Consider the following 15,212-nt stretch of genomic DNA (forward strand, 5'->3'; position numbering starts at 1 on the left):
CTGTACCAGGGTTAGCTTCCCCCACTGGAGCTAACAAGTTTCCAATCCCAATTTCTCTGCTCACTGATGCACAGGAACATCAATCTTCCATCCCATGTTGGTCTAGATGTTGATCGTCATCAAGCCACTTGCCTCAAGTGTCACGGGATCCTCCCAAGGCGCAGAATGACCTACTGACCTACTGTGAAATACCAAGGCAAACAGTTTGTTACCGAGTACTAAGAGGAACTGCCACTAGAAGATCCAGAGCGTACGTTCATGAATTTAGGATTGTCAAGACAATGCCTACACATTGAGACGGCCGATACATTTCTCATTCCCTTTTAATAATAATAATCCTTGCATTTGATATCCCACCCTATCACGTCTTCGCGACGTCTCAAAGCGCTTCACAGGATACACTGTAAAGTGAATCGACTGTGTATCTTGTGAGGGAAATGCAGCAGCCAATTGCGCACCGCAGCGTCCCCACAAAAAGTCGTGGATTGAGTCACCAAATTGTTGTTATTTTTTGGGGAGGGATTATTACCCCTGGAAAAGCAATACACCAACTGACTAACAAACGGGTTCCTACTTACTGCTCGGTAAATGTGTGTGGAGTAAGGAAACTTGCCTAAGGTTTCGCTCTGCTGGGAATCAAACCCAGGTCCTCTCGCTCGCGAGGCGAGTGTTCTAACCACTGAGCTACAGGACTCCACAACTGCTCCAGTGCCCCATATCTCGTTGGTCCTCCTGTTTTGGTGGGCGTCCAAAATCCTGCTTGACAAACCTTGGAAAGGGAAGGGAGTTTCTCCTGGTTTTCGAGACATCTATAAATTGGTGTATTTTATCTCAAGGAGATTAGGAGTTTGAATCTCGTTTGTGTTGGGGGGGAAAAAAGAGGAAGTGAGCTATTTCTCAATATCCCCCGTCAGCAATCCTCCAAATAAATTGGCTCTTCATCTCAAGGAAGTCATCACACAGTCACGCCATATTATGGTATCCTATGAAGCGTTTTGAGATGTCTCAACAACGCGATAGGTCCTATATCAAATGGGAGGATTATTATAATATCAATGTATTAATTATTATTCAATTCCCATGCAGGGGCAAACCTTGGGTAAGTTTCCTTACACCGCACGCACGCCTCTGTTTACCTAGCGTTAAGTAAGTCGATTGGCGGATCGCTTTCTGAGGGTAATAATCCCTTGAAACGAAAATAACCATTTGGTCGCTCAATCCGTAACTGTTTGGAAACCGAGGTGTGTGTCTGTGTGTGTGTGTGTGTGTGTGTGGAGTGAGGAAACATGCCTAACGTTTCGCTCAGCCCAGGAAGCTTATGAACTTGCACACGTCAGTGAAATGCTGAGTTGAGCTTGAAGAACAAAAGCCCCGTGTGCTAGGGAGGTGGATACAGAATTGGTTTCTAGGAATGTAGAAAGATGCAGGCGACCGGGTAGATATAGCTGTGCATTTCGCTTGAGTTCAGGTGAAATTGCACCCACAAGCTTGATGCAGACTAGATACGGACGAGGTTGGAATTATCTCTCGGTCTCGAACTCATTTGCAGGGCAGAGGATTTTTTTAAAAAAAAAATCTTGCTTTATTATCAGACCAGAATCAGTGTCTGCAAAGCAGGAAATCCAGTCTGTGCTGAACTATTACCGCTCTGAAATCTTCAAAACATCTTACACACACNAAAAAAATCACTGTTCTGTCAGGTGCCTTTTCAAGTGACATCTGAGGCAGTTTCAGGTGTGCATTATATAGGTGTGCAAGGTCAAAGTAGCGTCAGCAACGACGACAACAACTTGCATTTGTATTGCATTATGCCGGCCTACAGCATAGCAGTTAGAGCACTGCCCTCGCAAGCGATAGGACCCCGGTTCGATTCCAGGGCAGGGTGATACGCTCTCTCTCTCTCTCTCCCCTCCTCAGTATTATTCCAACCTCTTCTCTCTCCCCATCCGCCTCTCTTCTCTCTCCGGGTAACCCATTATTATACTGCTGTTGAATCCCCTCTGTATAACAAAGCATTTCCTGTGTCACACTATAGATCATTATGGGATAGTTTATTTTTCTCTTCTCCACTCCCTAGCCCAAGGGAGCTGAGACTTAGTTTTAATATTGTGATATTAATACTTTAATACTGTAATACCACCCTGCCTGATCAGGGTTTGATTCTCGAGCAGGTTGAAACTTAGCCAACCAACTAACAACTGGGTTCCTCCTTACTGCTAGGAGTGTGGAGTAAGCAAACTCGTCAAACCCAGGTCCTTTCGTTGCGAGGCGAGTGCTCTAACCAATACGCTCGGACTCCACAAATAATAATGATAATCATCCTTGCAAATGATGCGCTACTGCGACGTCTTCGTCTTCGAGACGTCTCAAAGCGCTCGAATTATAAAAGTGTAATTTTTTGGCGTTGTGACAACATAATAATAATCCACGTCGTCGCGACGTCGCCAAGAGCTTTACAGAACACACTGTGAAGTGCAGTGACTGTGTATTTCGTGGGCGAAACGCAGCAGCTAATTGCGCACAGCAGTGTCACACGAACAGTCATGGATTGAGTGACCAAATTTTTATTTTTTGGTGAGATTATTACCCCCGGAAAGCAATCCGACAATTGACTAGCAACCGGGTCCTACTTAATTGACTATATTTTGTGGGCGTATGGGAGAGAGTGCTGTCTGGTCTGAAAGGTCTGAATGATCTTGTGCGGAGGTGAGCTACGTACAGCTCTTAAGCACTCTGAGGTGAATGGCGCTATTTCAGTGCAAGTTGTGGTAGGACTGGAGGTGTCCAATAGCCTCCACCCACTCGCAAGTCTATTCAGGGCTGTAGCATAGAATGAAAGCTTGTTTTCCACTCGGTGGGTTTCCAAATAAACTAGTTTCAATGTGTGAACTACACTGGAAAATCCCCAGTAAATAAAACAGCCTTGTCCATCCTGAAAGGCTTTAAGTAGGTCACGGATCACCCCATTGACATAGATGTAAATGACAGTGACCCTGAATTCAGAATTGAGTTTGTGACATTTTGAAGCAATAGAGTGGCTGCAGGAACACTTCATAATTTAATGTGAAACGAATTTGTAAGCGAGAATGTTTTCTACTCTTGTTTGTGGGATGTTACATAAATTTTCTGCCCCATTCATCCAAGCGAACCTCAGCTCCCCGCAAAGCGCTTTTAATGATTACCCTGTGCCTCGACCATGTGCAGCACAAACAGGGACGTTGTCAAGTGAAAAGCACAATGTCAAATCAGATTATTCTTTAAAATTTATCATTTGATGGAGTCCTGTAGCGTAGCGGTTGGCGCGAGAGAACCCGGTTCAATTCCCGGGCAGGGCGAAACGTTAGACAAGTTTCTTTACTCCGTACGCCTCTGTTTGCCAAGCAGTAAGTAGGAAACCGGTTGTTAGTCGATTGGCGGATCACTTTCAAAAATGTAAAAAATGTGGTCACTTAATCCACAGCTGTTTGTGGGGACGCTACGATACGCAATAGGCTGCCGCATTTCGCCCACAAAATATACAAACAATTCAACTCACGGTTTAATAATAATAATAATAATAATCCTTGCATTTGATATAGCGTCGGGAGGACGCCCCAAAGCGCTTCACAGAACATACTTTAAAGTGAATTGACTGTATTTTATGTGGGCGAACGCGGCAGCCAATTGCGCACAGCAATGCCCCACAAACAGTCGTTGATTGAAAATGACCAATTTATTATTGTTTTTGGTTTTGGAGGGATTATTATTAGGCTCTGTGTGGAGTAAGGAAACTTGCCCAAGGTCTCGCCCTCTGCCTGGAATTGAACTCAGGTCTCTCACTTGCAAAGCGAGTGCTCTAACCACTGAGCTACAGGACTCCCCGTGAAGCGCTTTGAGACCTGTCGCAGATGTGATAAGGCGCTTTATCAAACGCAAGGATCATCATTATTATTATTATTGTTAACCTTTCTGTATGACGGTCAGAGGGAAAGAGAGAGAGAGAGACGGACGGACAGAATTGGGTGGGTTGGAAGAAAATACAATTGTTTCAAAAATTCCACGCAAGACTGATTAACCAATGGCCCCAGAATTGCACGGCAGTAAATCCCCCGGTTTGTCATTAAAAGCCCCTTCCCTGACCGTGCCTACATGAAGCGCAGCAGCACATCATTTGCATTTCCTGTTGCTTAGTTGGCAATTCCGACTGCCTGTGGGTTTCCTTTCCAAATTTAGCTCCTGATTTTAAATTGGGCTTTGGCTCGTTCGATAGCTGGGGCTTTCCCTGCAGGGTCGGAAAGTTGTGGGTTCAAGCCCCACGAGAAGACTTTGAGCTCGCAGGATAAGATTGATAATAATAATCCTTGCATTTGACACCGCGCCTCTTCTTGACGTCTCAAAGCGTTTCACAGAATATGCTGTAACATGTAATAATGACTGTATGTGTTGTGGGCAAAATGCGGCAGCCAATGGCACACAGCAGTGTCCCACAAACAGTCGGATTGACGTGACCGATTTATTTATTTTTTCTTGAGGGTGGGTGGAAGAAGGAAACTTGCCCAAGGTTTCGCCCTGCCGGGAATTAAACCCAGGTCTCTTGTTCGCGAGGTGAGCGCTCTAACCACTGAGCTGCAGGACTCCTGTAAACTATATACTGTGAAGTCAATCGACCATATATTTTTGTGGGTGAAACATGGCAGCCAATTGCACACAGCAGTGTCCCATAAACAGTTGTGGGTCGAGTTAGACAGTTAGGGATTTGGACCCAAGTTGGGGTTTGGGATCAGGAGGGGTGGAGGGTAGGAGTCGTGGGTCGCCAATGGCGCAAGGGAGGGGTTGAGGTGGAGGGACTGGGATGGAGCTCCAAAGAGTGGGGGCAGAGTTTAAAAGTTTGGCTGAGAAATGGCAGATGCTTTTTAAGGCTTTTTTAAAAAAAAAAATAATAATAATTCTTGCATTTGATACGTGGCCTTAACACATCATTGAGACGTCTCAAAGTGAATTCGAACTACTGCACTACGGGACTCCGCAAGTTGACAGAGAGCGGTGGAGCAGTTGATTTAGTAGTTTTGCTGAGAAATGGCAGGCAGGGTTTAAGACTTTTTAAACAATAAGAATAATAATCCTTGCATTTGATTATCTTCGAGACGTCGCAAAAGCGCTTCACAGGATATACTGTAAAGTGAATGCACTGTATATTTTGTGGGCGAAATGTTACAGCTGTCCTTAGCAAGAGAGTTGTGGGATTTAGACGTGATTGTTTGTTGGTCATAATTTCCTTGGCAATGTATCATAATTGTGCTCAGTTGCCAAGAATTCAGTTCCATTTCTGGGAATTACTGTGTTGGAACTGTCACAGAACAAGTTGAGGCAACCCTGAGCCGGAGAATGTTCCAACACTTCTGAACATAGAGGTAGACGTCTAATCATTTCAGCTTCTTGGGATATCCTCCCGATCCGAAAGAGGCTCGATAAATATAATTTGGTTGTATCATCGCTGGAGAGAAGACCCACGGCCGAGAACTCACTGAAGACATACGTACACCAGATCGAAGGCATGATTGACGTTCACTCCCCCATTTTCTCCCACCTGCCTCACTCGAGGATAATCTGAACAGATTCGTAGTAAGGATAATTATACTTGCATGCGATATAGCGCCAGATCAGATCGTTGACACGTCTCAAAGCGCTTCACAGAATACGGTATATTCTTAAGTGAACTGACTGAATATTTTGTGGGCGAAACGCAGCAGCCAATTGCGCTTGACAGTTACCGAAAGAGTGCCTCATACTGGAAAAGTGCCAGCGAATTGCTGAAGAATAAGAGATGCAAAGTGTTCATTTATTAATTAACGTCTGGCATCACTGGGGCAGGGAATCCTGCCATTCAGCTCCTGTTAACCCAACAAGCCAAAGCCCTAACGGGTTGGGTGGTCGTAGTCGGAACAAGGGCAGCGGGAAAGCTGGTCAGACACCGCTCTCAATGGCAAGCTATGGGTGCTTTTAGCTGGACCCACCCCCCAAGCCTTGCCTATCTGCGTCTAATCTTTCTGGAATTAGGTAAACAGGATATATTCCTCCAAGGAGAGAGAGACAGAGAGAGAGAGCGCATTCCATTCCAACAATCTGTCACTGGGATTTTCATTCTCGAATTCAAGATCCTCATCCTCACCTACAAGGCCATTCACGGCCTCGCTCCCTCCTACCTCTCCGACCTACTATCCCCCTACCTACCTGCCCGTACCCTCCGTTCCTCCGGCTCCGGTCTGTTCCACATCCCCCGCCCCAACCGCCCTACCATCGGTGGCCGGGCCTTCAGCCTCTCAGCCCCGAGGCTCTGGAACTCCATCCCCAGTGCCTTCGCCGCTTCCTCCCTTTCCTTCTTCAAGGCCGGTCTCAAGACCTTTCTCTTTCACCATGCCTTCAGCTCCCCTCTCGACTCTCTACCCCCTCCTCGCTCCCTCCCTCCCTTCCCTCCCCATTTCCCCCCAATGCTCGAGTCCTGACCCAACTGTCCAGCGCCTTGGGACGTCCTCCCGACGTGAAAGGCACTGTATAAATGGAATCTTGTTGTTGATGTGTGGTGAGATACCTGGGTTTGGAGACTGTTAAGCAGTGTTCATGGGATTCCGCATGTGTCAGACACCCGGCTGTCTGACCAAAAAAAAATTAGTAAGTAATCCAAATGTCTAGTAACTAAATTAGTAGCTGAGGCATTTGGGAACTGTAAATAATAATAATAATCCTTGCATTTGATATAGTGCGTTATCACGTCTTCGAGACGTCTCAAAGCGCTTCATAGGATACACTGTAAAGTGAAGTGACTGTGTTTTGTAGAGGATGGCAACAACAACAAGTTTACATTTGTATAGCGCCTTTCACGTCAGGAGGACGTCCCAAGGCGCTGGACAGAGGACAGCATTTCAGACCCGAGCTGGGGTCAGGGGGGGAAGTCGGTGGAGGGGAAGTGGGGGGGGTTGGCCGATGGCATGGTCGAAGATAAGGGTCTCGAGGTGGGACTTGAAGGAGGTTAAGGAGGGGGTAAGGAGAGGGCAGTGTCGAAAGGACAGAAATACATTAATGGCCGAATGGAAGATGCTACATTTGTTGGAACAATATTTCACGATGGGAATCCCCTTGAAAGTGATGAGCTTTAGTTACCACGATCATCAATCAGTATCCGGTTAGCATTTCAGTTCCGTCTCACGTGAAGCAGAATTTTGCAAGAGGTTTAAGAGCGAGAGAATAAGTGAGTGAGTGAAGAGAGGGCACAATGGGTTACCTTTTATCCTCTGAGTTTTATCACCATAACATCTACGGTCAATTCCCTTTATCTGCGAAGTGCTTTGAGACATCACGAAGACCTCACACGCAAGAATTACTATTATTATATTACAACCCTCTTGGGTAATTATACGAGTGACCTTCCTCTTCTGTCTCTCTCTCTCGAATGAGCGTAGTGGTTAGAGCACTCGCCTCGCAAGGAAGAGCACCCGGGTTCAGTTCCTGGGCAGGACAAAATCCAAGGCAAATTTCCGGTGGTCAGTCGCTTTCCGGGGGGGGTAAGAATCACTCCAAAAATAAAATGGGGTCACTCAATCCACGGCTGTTTGTGGGACACTGCTGCGATTCGCCCACAAAATATACCGTCAATTTACTTGACGGTATATTCCGTGAAGCGCTTTGAGACGTCTCAACGACATGATAAGGCGCTGTATCAAATGCGAGGATTATTATTAAGTCCAAAGCTCCAGTCTAATCTGCAACTTGTCAGACCCAGCGCCTTATCACGTTTTCGGGACGTCGCAAAGCGCTTCATTCAACGAATGTACTGTCAAGTGGAGTGGCTGTGTGTTTTGTGGGCAAAATGCTTTGTACAGCATTCATGAACTGGCAGCTCGGAGGTTTTTTTTCCAGATGGCTTCACGTGAATAGCTCAGAATAATACTGCTGTGGGATTCTGTGCAGCACATCTTGGTCATCGACAAGCTGCTTCATGTTCTTCAGATTGCAACATGCACCGTGGGCATAGCGAGGTTGAGAGACTGGCAGAAAATAATAACCCTTGAGTTTGATGTATAGTGTTTCGGCTCTTGCTGAAATGTCTCAAAGCACGTCTTCGAGACGTCTCAGAACGCTTCACAGGATATCCTGTAAAGTGAACTGACTGTATATTTTGTGGGCGAACCACGGCAGCCGATTGCGCACAGCAGCGTCCCCACAAAAAGCCGTGGATTGAGTGACCAAATTATTATTGTTTTTGTTTCCTGGAGGGAATATTATCAGGCGTGTGGAGTAAGGAATCTTGCCCAAGATTTCGCCCGGCCAGGAATCGGACCCAGGTCTCTCGCTATATAATAATAAATAATAAGCGTTGCGTTCAATATAGCGCCTTATCGAGACGTCTCAAAGCACTTCACGGAATGTTTCGCCCACAAAATATAGTCAATCACTTTACAGTAATAATAATAATAATCCTCGCATTTGATGCAGCGCCTTAACACGTCTTCGAAACGTCTCAAAGCGCTTCACAGGATACAGCGTAAAGTGAGTTGACTGTATATTTTGTGGGCGCGTATATAACACGGCAGACAATTGCGTAGAGCAGCGCCCCACAGCGTGGATCGAGCGACCAAATTTTTATTTGGCTGGAGGAATTATTACTTCCGGAAAAGCCATCCGTCAATCGACTAACAACCGAGTTCCTACTACTGATAGGTAAGCATGCGTGCGTGTGTGCAGTAAGGAAACTTGCCTGACGTTCCGCCCCTGCCCCAGAATTGAACCTGGGTTGTCTCTCTTGCGAGGCGAGTGCTCCAACCACTAAGCTATAGCGTAGATACTCTTAAGCACCGTGTTGTTTGAGTCTGCGAACACATCAGACACCCACCCGGCTGACCGAATTTTAATAAAAAAAAGGATTTTCCTCTTAAACACAACCCTGCGGGAACCACTTTCAACCTCGTCCTTGCACTGTGAATGATTTCGTAATGTGGTAATACAGTAAATAGGTGGGTGGGTGGGTGTGACAAAAATGGAGTCCTGTAGCTCAGTGGTTAGAGCACTCGCCTCGCAAGCGAGAGGACCTGGGTTCGGTTCCCGGCAGGGCGAAGCCTCGGGCAAATTTTCCTTGCTTCATACGCCAGATTATAATCCCTCAAGAAGAAAAAAAACCAATAATAAATCATTCACTTCAATCCACGACTGTTTGTGGGACATTGCTGTGCGCAATTGGCTGCCGCGTTTCGCCCACAAATATACGGTCAATCCACTTCACAGTATATTTCTGCGAAGCGCTTTGAGACGTCTCGAGGACGTGGAAAGCTCTATATAAAATGCTTAGATTTTATTTTTATTAAAAATGCTTCTGCACATTTTTACTTCAGACTGAAACGAGCACAAAGTCCATGTTTTGTATCTGAAACACTGAAGCACAAAGACTCGCTGGTGTATCATTAGCAGCAATTCTCCACTGAATGCCACAGGACCAGGTCACCTGCAGTTCCAAGGGAATTGTAATCCAAAGTCTATTTGCTCCATCGATTGAGAAGGTGCGTTCTGCGTGTCTGTGCCATGATCCATAGTTACAGCCTGAAAAGGGATTGAAATTGAACTAAGGAGTTCAGAGATTTTTCATTTATATAGGTAAAGGAGAGGGAGTTGAGGGCCGGATACTCATCAAATGATCGAGGGGTTTATATGTCAACTAACACATCGTAGGAGTGAGATACGGACTGGAATCTAATCTCAGATTCAAGTGTCAACGCATAGAATAACAAAAACCCATTCTGACTCACTCGATCTCTGAAGCTCTATCGCTCAGTGGTTAGAGCGCTCGCCTCACAAGCGAGAGGGTTTGATTCCCGGGAAGGGCGAAACATTGGGCAAGTTTCCTTACTCCACACACACACACACACACATGCCTCTGTTTACCCAGCGGTAAGTAAGAACCTAGTTGTTAGTCGATTGGCGGATTGCTTTTCCGAGAGTAATACACCCTTCAAAAAAATAATAATAATAATGCGGTCACTCAATAATAATAATCCCTTTTAAAAAAAAGTCACTCAGTCCGTGACTGTTTGTGGGACACTGCTGTGCGCAATTGGCTGCTGCGTTTCGCCCACAAAATATAGTCCATTCGCTTTACAGCGTGTCCCGTGAAGCACTTTGAGACGTCTCAACGACCTGATAAGGCGCTGTATCAAATGCAAGGATTATTATTATTATTATTATTATTATTATTCAGGAAGCAGTGAGAAGATTTGTCTCAACTTCACCAAAAAAAATCCCTTCGGTCCATTTGATCGCATCCTTCGGAATCCTCACCCGCCCTTCGCAACATTGAGCTGTTTTATAAATGAGGCTCTGTCCTGGCCTCAACCTTCCTTCCTGCTAACTCATCTCTGATTATTTGTTTGCCTTTGGGCGAAGAAATATTTCCTGGTGTCTGCCCTGAAATTTCCCTATGCAATCTTAGACCCGTGTCCTCTTTCTCTGCTGTCTCGAAGCATATTCTGAGTTTACCTCTAATAATAATAACAATGCTAATAATCCTTGCCTTTGATATATTGTCTTACTACGTCTTCAAGACGTCTGAAAGCCATTTACGCACAGCAGTGGCCCACAAACAGTCGTGGATTTAGTGACCAAATTATTATTTAAGACATTTTTGTTTTGAAGGGATTATTAGCTCCGGAAAGCGATCCATCAATCGACTAACAACCAGGTTCCTCCTTGCCGTTTGGTAAAGAAAGAGATGGAGTAATGAAACTTGCCTAAGGTATCGCTCTGCCCGGGAATCGAACCCGGGTCCTCTCGCTTGTGAGGTGAGCTCTGTAACCACTACAGTACAAGCACTGCTCTTTGCTATTTCCCTCTTCAAGACTAAAGAACCCCATAGGTTGTCTGATTGATGCAAGTGGCTCTTCTCTCCAGCACTGGAGAACGCAGTCCTGTAGTTTAGTGATTAGAACGCTTGCCTCACTAGCGAGAGACGTGGGCTTGGTACCTGGCAGAGCGAAATGCTGGGCAAGTTTCCTTACCCCACCCACGTGCCTCTGTTATCCTGCAGTTCGTAGGAACCTGTATTTAATTGATTGATTTTTCCAGCGTAATAATAAAGATAAGTAACTTGGTGACTTAATCCACGGCTGTTTGTGGGGACGCTGCTGTGCGCAGTTGGCCGCCGCGTTTCACTTTACACGATATCCTACGAAGCGCTTTGAGACGTCTCAAAGTCGTGATAAGGCGCTGCATCAAATGCAAGGATTATCGTTCTCGTTGCTGTTAAGCGCTGCAAAACCCCGTCCGGATTGAAGGGCGCTATATAAATGCAATTTGTTGCTCTCTGCGTTGGATCTAAGTTATGAGCAGTTTCCCTGAGATCACAGTGATCGGAACCAGGCACTGTCCTCTAGTTCTGCATCTGGGGAACAGCAGATGGAAGGAATCTTTGCTGACATTTCTATTTGTGGTAATATGGAACATTACCCTCTTCCATGTGAAAGTGAAAGGCATTGTGTAAATGTTAGTTGCATATTGTGTTGTATCCACCAACAATCTTTGTGTGCAGGAAAGTGATTCAATTTGCTTATTCTCCTGGTTATTTATTTTCCCCCCCACCCCCCAACCCCAAACACTCCCAACCGGGTTCCCACTTCGCTGTGTGTAGTGCTTTGAACCATCCGCCTGATGTGAAAGGCACTACGCAGTTGCCTGTACAATAATAATAATAGTAATAATAATCCTTGCCTTTGGTACATCGCTTTATCGCACGTCGTCGAGGCATTTCAAAGCCCTTCCACTGTAAAGTAAATTGACTGTGTATTTTGTGGGCGAAACGCGGCAGCCAGTTGCGCACAGCAGCGTCCCCACAAACAGTCTCGTGGAGTGAGAGACCAATTTTATTCGGGGGATTGTTGTCCAGGACACCGGGCGAGAGAGAGAGAGAAACTCCCTTCTCTTTTCTAACTGCGCCACGGGAATCTTTAACCTCCACCTGAACAGGCAGACGGGCCCTCGGTTTAACACGTCATCGGAAGGATGGATTGCACAAGTACGTAGATTGCACAGCACATAAACAGGCCATTCGTCCCCAAAATAGTGGTTAGAGACAAGCGAGAGACCTGGGTTCGATCCCCGGGCAGGACAAAACAGAGCGAAACTAAAGGCAAATTTCCTTGCTGCACACACAGGCCTCTGTTTACCTCGTGGTAAGAAGGATCCCGATTGCTCGTCGACCGCCATGCTTCCTGGCAACCTGGTTAATGGTTAATTATCCGCTGTGTCAAAAGAGGTTAATCTATGATGGTCCACAGACAGAGTGGTTCTTTCAACTCACCTTCCATGTTGACATACCCTGAGGTGTGGGTGGCGTGGGCGGTGTTGGAAAGATCTTACGATGGTCCGACACGCACATCACCGTACCAACCTACTATTATAGGTCATCGTTGTTTCCACTGGCTTATCTGATCTGATCCTTCCACCCCCACACCCTCTCATCCTCTCACAATATCAAGCCCTTTGTTAAAAGTGTTCTATTCCTGGATTACCTTTCCTGCTAACCTCTTCCAATCATTAATTTTCTAATTGATTTATCATGTGTATTTATCACAGCGCTTCCTGTATGACCTAAAATTACCATTATTCTCAAAACCCTTGATTTCTTTTTCTGCCGACTCCGCGCTTCTCGAAGTAGCCCCCAAGGTGTTTCTGAAGGGGTCAGCAAAGTAAATAGGGAAACCCCGTTTCCTTTGATGGGGGAACCTTTTGTTGGATCATGTGGTGGGAGCGTAGACAACTTGCATTTACACGCACGCAGGGTAGAGTTCCAAGAACGCTCGACAGTGGCGGAGCACGACACCGAGCCGGGGGGAAGGGGGGAGGTGACCGTAGGCACGGTCGAAGAGGAAGGTCTTCAGGTGCGACCTGAAGATGGGGAAGGAAGGGGGCAAGGCGGAGGGAGAGAGGGAGAGTGTTCCAGGGTACTTGAAAGGGAAAAGTAATTGGAAGCCTATAGGGAAAGCGAGGGACTGGTTGGGTGGCTCTTTCACAAATCCGGATGGGCCGAATGGGCCGAAAGCCTTCCTTCTGTGCTGTGGGATTCTACGACAGTCGTTAGAGACAGGAGGTTTACCAGGATGCCACCAGGGATTCTATGATTCTATATTTCTGAACAAAAATTTCCATGAAGAAAAGGCTAAAACGTGGAGGATATCAGTGCTATTAATATTAATAATTATTATTCTGAAGGGGCATTTGCCGCTGCTATAATAATAATATTAATCTTAACATTTGATAGAGTGCCTTTCATGTCAGACTGCCCAAAGACTTTTATTTTAATAATAAATAATAATCATCGCATTTGATATAACGCTTTATCAGTCTTCGAGACACCTCCAGCGACTTGGGACATCCTCCCGACATGAAAGGCACTATACAAATGTCTGACAGAATAAGCTGTAAAGTGAATTGACTGTATATTTTGTGGGCAAACAGTTTTAATATCGAAGGATTTAAGGATCATTATTATTATTAATATGCAGGCGTGGCATCAAATTCTGCCACTATTAAGCATCGAGACGTAAAGTGTGCTCTATAAATGCAAAACGTTATTGCCGTTAGCAGAGTAATAAAATAAATAATGATCGTTGCATTTGTAGAGCGCCTTATCAGGTCTTTGAGACGTCTCAAAGCGCTTCACAGAATATACTATAAAGTGAATCGGCCGTATATTTTGTATAAATCGCTTATTGAGACGGGGAGAAGGAGCGGCAAGAAGCAGTCTGTCAATAATCTACAGAGTTTCTGGATCAGTAATGTTCAAACATGGCTTTGTACCTGTAACGTGCTTCCTGGAGAGTTTTGGGGTACTTTTCCCCGTTTTAATTTACTTCCTCGCAATTTGCAACTGGGACTTTCTAGATTCTTATTTGAGTGTCAACAACATGCCAGCTACGTGAGTACAGACGCTGATTAACATCAGTTGGACTCTGACTGCCAAATTTAACGGTTTCGAGAAACTTCAGCTCCAGGAAGTTCCACAGCGTAATGGCTCAGACACCTTTGCGGAGACTTTGCCAGAGGTTGATGACCAAAGTAGCCATGACTTTAAAGGCCCTTCCCACCTCCTTCAAAGCCCGTCTCAGGACCCTCCGCTTCAAATCCGGTTCTTAGTCGACTGGCGGATCGCTTTCTGGGGGTAACAATTCCTCCCTCTCTTCCCCTCCCACCCCCCCCACCCAAAAAAAAAAATCGGGTCACTCAATCCACGACTGCCTGTGCGCAAAAGGCTGCCGTAAATCTGCGAAGCGCTTTGAGACATCTCAAAGAGGTGCTATATCCAACGCAAGGATTACGATGAAGGAGTATTATTTCGGGGGGAAGCTCTACGGGTGCAAGTTGCCGTTGAGACATCTCAATTACTCTTCTTACCTTTATTACCAAGGAGTCCTGTAGCTCGGCGGGTTAGAGCGTGCTGCGCCCCGCAAGCGAGAGGCAGGGCAAGTTTGTGCGTGGTGGTGGGGGGGGGGGGGGGGGAACGCCGCTGGGCAACATACAGCCAATTCGCTTCGCAGTCTCGCCCGTGAGGGGCTTCGAGAGGTACCCGAAGCCTCGAAGAGCGCTCTTATCAAATGCAAGGATTATTATTAATAAGTGGGTGAGCCCAAACATGAGTGTGTGTGAGTGAGAGAGAGAGAGATGGTGGTGGTGGGGGGGGGGCTTGAACCCAACCATCTTCTGCCCTGAAGGGCAAGTGGCAGGAAAAAAACAGATTGTGCAAATGAATTGGTTCTTTTTTTTCCATTCTTTCTCTGATTTTCCCCGAGTGTGTGTGTGTGTGTGTGTGTGTGTGTATTTGAAGGAACGCCCATTTCCTATTGCTCACCACCACAGTCTCTGAACAGAACCCCCACCTCACACCCACACATTTCATCAGCGTTTGACCACTCTGAGCCCTCCCCCACGTGAATAATAAAAGAGAATTCCCCCACTCTCTCTCTCACTCTCACACTCACTCTCACTCTGTGTCTCTTTAACCAGGGTGGGAACAAGGAAACATCTCTTGCTGCAGTCGTGGTGTCCTCTGGATTTTGGGAGCAGATCTCACTCAGCCACCACTGGGGCACTGGGGTAAGACATCACTCCATCAATCACTCCATCAATCAACCCAGAGAGAGAGAGAGAGAGAGAGAGGACATCCATCAGCTGCCATCTGGTCCTGTCAATACCCCCCA

The sequence above is a fragment of the Callorhinchus milii genome, unplaced genomic scaffold (assembly GCF_018977255.1).
Source record: "Callorhinchus milii isolate IMCB2004 unplaced genomic scaffold, IMCB_Cmil_1.0 Scaffold31, whole genome shotgun sequence".
Lineage (NCBI taxonomy): Eukaryota > Metazoa > Chordata > Chondrichthyes > Chimaeriformes > Callorhinchidae > Callorhinchus > Callorhinchus milii.